This window comes from Humulus lupulus, chromosome X (assembly GCF_963169125.1).
Source record: "Humulus lupulus chromosome X, drHumLupu1.1, whole genome shotgun sequence".
Lineage (NCBI taxonomy): Eukaryota > Viridiplantae > Streptophyta > Magnoliopsida > Rosales > Cannabaceae > Humulus > Humulus lupulus.
The window spans coordinates 101,421,935-101,426,735 of record NC_084802.1 but is presented as its reverse complement, the minus strand read 5'-3'; the positions used below and the strand labels follow the sequence as shown (position 1 = coordinate 101,426,735).

The window sequence follows — 4,801 nt, the reverse complement described above, 5'->3', positions numbered from 1 at the left end:
TTTCGTTTCCTTTTTTTTATGGTTTTTCTTTTCTTTCATGATCCGATCCTGAATTTTCTCGCGATCCGAACATGCGACAACAATGCTCTCGTTGTAAGCCGATCCTCGGCTCCACCATGGTCAGTACCAGAATCAGCAGCCACCGCCGCTGCCGTCGTCGTCGCAGAAGCAGCTTAATTTGGTGCCTTACGGCGATGAGGTTCTGGCTCTTCGTTCCGATGTTGCTGCCTCTGCTTCATCTTCTGTTAATGTCATCAAGCAGTCTCAGCCCTTGGATTCTCGCGAAGGTTACTGTCTTTTCCTATTTTCCTCAATTGTAATTGAGTTAGGTTTTTGGTCTTTTAGTGATCGGTCCTTTGTTATTAGCATTTTGGTGCAATGCTGTTTTTGTAGTTGTTTAGTGTTTAATTTGCTAGAGATTGTAATACAATTTTCTTTCTATGGAATTTATACAGATTTTTTTTCCTACCAGAAGATATAGTTTATTGCTCCTTTAGTTGCTAAATTGTAGTTATGTTATTGCTGAGATTTTTAGGAGAAATTTTGTTGTGCTTTTCTAGATATAGTTTGGCATGATGAAAAAATTAAGATCACACTGGAGTATTATGGTTCCGAGGCATAAAACATTTTTTTTTTTTTTAGAAAACCTAATTTGGAATCTTGAAAGTCAAATAAAGTTTGTAGTAGTAATCTGGAGGCTGTAGAATAACCTAACAATCTCTTTGTGTTTGGCAATTATCGCATTGATTTCGCATCTAAGATGATCAAACGAGGACAAGATTTAGGTTTGAGTCTAAACTCTTAATGGTAAATAAAAATGAATCCGGGTTCTGTTTGACATAAGTATTAATATTATGAAGAAAATTCGTCAATTCTGAAAGATTAAACAATTATATAGCACTAAGGGTTAAGGTTTAGAGAGATCTATGTGAAAGATATTTTTTTTTGGGATCGGGTACAAGATTTTCTTGTGAAATATGTCTTGTTTCTCCACTAAAATGATCTATGCTCCAGAACTAAAATATTGTTCACACTATGCATAAAGATGTGAATAAACAATATTTTATGAGTATTAAATATGCTCCCACTTTCTGAAAGCAATTGATTCATATTGTTTATACCATAGAAGTTAACCTTAGTAAATGACTTCTACAAGGACTCTAAAATGCAGATGGTCTTGTTTCTGAAAATTTAGCACGATATTGTGGAATAGTTATAATGTCTCCCACATGTAGGCATTCATATTTCTGTTTGCACATATAGATTCGTTTTCTTGTATAATAAAAAACCAATGACAAGTGTCATCCTTATTAACACATAATGCATATATAACTTTGAGGTAACATATGTTGTAAGTTGCATGTGATTTATTTTTCCCGAAACTAATTTATTTAATAATGTTCTACCTATCATTTACTTTGTGTTTAACTTCATTTATATTTTTTCCAAATTAGCAGTGAGGAGCGCACTTAAAGGGGCCAATATATATATATATTTTACTTCAATGATTTGGTCCTTTTCTAGTTATTTCAATTTCTCCTTTGCCTAATTTTGAGTCCTTCCAGTCAATGAAGACATGCTCATGTCTCTGGCTCACCAGAAGTACAAAGCTGGAAACTATAAGCAAGCATTAGAGCATAGTAATGCTATTTATGAAAAAATCCTCGGCGCACAGATAATCTCCTTCTCGGGTGCAATCCATTATCAAGTTCTCAATGAAGCTTATTAGCATTCATGTATTTTCTCAATATATGTACGCTCTTCAGTGTTTCTGGCTTGTAAGTGAATTTACTTGCACCTGATTCTTATATTTTATTTTATTCTATTTTAGCTACATGATTTTGATACGTGCATTGCAAAAAATGAAGAAGCTATTCAAAGTGATCCTCGCTTTGCTGAGTGTTATGGAAACATGGCAAATGCTTGGAAGGTAATCTTTAGTATATCTTTTATGGTTCCACTGTCAAGTATTTAGCCTGCAAGCATCTAATAGACAGTTATTATGTTTCTGCTGCAGGAGAAGGGCAACATTGATGTTGCAATCCGGTACTATTTAATTGCTATCGAGGTTTGTTACTGCCATCAATCTAGTCCACAAGTGGGGTTTTTTTTGTGATGTGTTTGCAATATATACTTTTTGAGTTCAAATTATATTTTCTGTTTTTGTCTTACAGTTATTAGTTAACTCCTGATATATTCTTTCCATTGGTGGGGGTGTTTATGTTAATTAAAAGTGTTAATAATCAATTCTTTAGCTGGCGTAAGTTGGTGCTTGCTTAAATTATTACTTTAGTGTTGATAAATTCCAGTGAAACTTAACCAACCTGGCTAGAGCAAACACTCCAACTAGGTTGTTTTGAAGTATTGGGTAGAGTCAATTTGATGGGAAGGTTTGGTTGTTATATTAGCTAATATCACTCCTAGTACTAGGAATCTTACACCCAGTGGCGGAGCCAAAAAAAAAATTTCGTGGGGGCATGATCATCAAGAGCAAAAATATATATTCTTTCTTCAAATTCTTTTTTCCATATTATACTGATTGTTTTATTTTGCAGCTCCGACCAAATTTTTTTGATGCATGGTCAAATTTAGCAAGTGCATATATGCGTAAAGGGGCAGTTTAACGAGGCAGCTCAATGTTGTCGCCAGGCTCTTGCACTGAATCCACGTTTGGTAGAATTTCTTTCTGACTCTTGACACTTGGATATTCAATGATTTAACAAAATCTTTGAATAGAACATAACATTTCTTCTTAATGTTACAGGTTGATGCACACAGTAATCTTGGGAATTTGATGAAAGCTCAAGGATTAGTTCAAGAGGTGAGGAATCTATGGTCTTTTTTTTCTTTCTTGATAGGTCTGATATTAGGTGTACATGGTCACAACTACAGGATGACAAAAATTAGTATTACAAAGTGTTTTGATGCCAATAGATATAGATGATTCACAATATGTGTAGTTGGTTAAATTTATTGACTCACATAAGTTTGAAAAGGCTTTTAGTTGTGATTTTCTTTGTAGTTCTTGCATGTTAGCTTGTTCTCATGCTCATTATTGTTCAATTTCGTATGGAACACCTTAAGATGCTTTCCTGAATGGATAACTTTATGATTTTTATGGATGAATAAAAAACTCAAACCACTGAGTTTACTTGAGACTAAAGAATGCTCCTCCTTCTTCCTAATAGATCCAAGATGGCTATGTATGTGTCAACTCAAATGCATTCCACATTTGAGAACTAGAGGCTTTTGTTGGAGTCAGCCACTAAAAATGACCTTTGAGGATCTACTGGTACAACACTCATCACAACAAGAATAAGGGAACAATTGGAGAGATACAACTATGACAGAAATGGAGTTCAACTATTTTAATTAATTTCTCTAGCTACTGATTTCCCTCAAAATTTTGATATTGCCAATGCAGTGTTTACTGTTTACAGTAATTTCCTTTCATTTTTTTAAAAAATATATGTTTTGAAATAAGTGGTTTTCTTATATGCAAAGGCCAACTTTCTGACTCGAGAAGCAAATGAATGGTACAAAGAACATGCTTCAGCAAGCGCTTGTAGCCCTTCAGACAATTTCTCTCATGATTTTGACGATTTCTCTGTGCGTCTCTCAAAATCTCATCTATGGTTTTTAGTTTTCAGTTTCATATTAATATATATATTTGTTGAAATACATATGTTTATTTTTTGTACTATATTTATTTATATATAAATATATATTATACTGTTGTTGGAAAGGAAGGGAAGATGGGAGATTTTTATGATTTTCCCTCTTAAATGTATTAAATTTAGGTATATGTTATTCACAGCTTGAATATTACTTTAAATTAACGGCGTGGCTTATGCATGCATGATGAATAATTAGAATAAGTGCTATCCCCTTATTCTTGTGTGCAGGGTATTGACTCAAAGCATCGAACTTCTTTCTTATACATTCTTGAGAAAAGCAAACTATGACAGAATAGTTGTACCTATTGTAGGTATGTTTTTTTTTTTTTTTCAAATTTAGTATTTAGTAGTCCTTTTGCTTTTATGGATTCTTGTTCATCTAATGCCTGCTCTACTACTTGGTTTTGGAGAAAATCAGCAAATGAGTAAATAAATTTAATGTTTTGTAGTTTCATTTTCCTTGTGAATAATTTTGGTTGTGTGGTGCTTGACTTGTGTATTAATTTTATTGTAGGTTCATTATGATTTTAATACATCGACGGGTACATTGGACTTCTTGCATGGTAAAGAGCATTTTATGTCTAATCTTTTGATGTTGTTGCAATGGTCTCCTTTTGCGACAGAAGCAGAGCTTCTGAAGCAAGTAAGCTTTTACATAATCATTATATTATTCTTTTCTAATCATTTGCTTGTTCCTTTTTGAACACACGCGTACTGAGTTTATTTCTAACTTTTACTTAAATGATATTAATTTCTTCACTGTGACCTTTTGAATCTTGATTCATCAAATTGTCAATGATTTGAACAAAGTTCATCTTGATACATTTCGTAGTCTCATTAAGAGGCATGCTTGCTATTAATCATCTTGTTATCCAAAAAACATACACGGATGACGTGGCAGGTGATTTCTGAACACGTGGCTGACACCTGGCAGAGTTCTGTTAGAGTATCGACCAGTAAGATATTGCAAGCATAACTGTTGAGTTTTTCTTACGACTAGCCTGGTCGTCCACTCCGCATATTTCAAAATAATTCTGTAAAGATCATAGTCAATCTCGAGATTGTCTCCAATAATTCCTGATTATCCGATTAATTAGGAGGGAATATCTATAACAAATTAATAT

At 33.5% G+C, this 4,801-nt stretch overlaps 1 long non-coding RNA gene across 1 annotated transcript; it reads left to right on the top strand.

Moving 5' to 3' along the window:
* The first annotated feature begins 1,835 nt into the window (after positions 1 to 1,835).
* Positions 1,836 to 2,608, top strand: LOC133807094 (uncharacterized). The gene is made up of 3 exons (XR_009879150.1): positions 1,836 to 1,930; positions 2,018 to 2,068; positions 2,556 to 2,608. It is a non-coding gene; the product is annotated as an uncharacterized LOC133807094 (long non-coding RNA).
* The last annotated feature ends 2,193 nt before the right edge of the window (positions 2,609 to 4,801 follow it).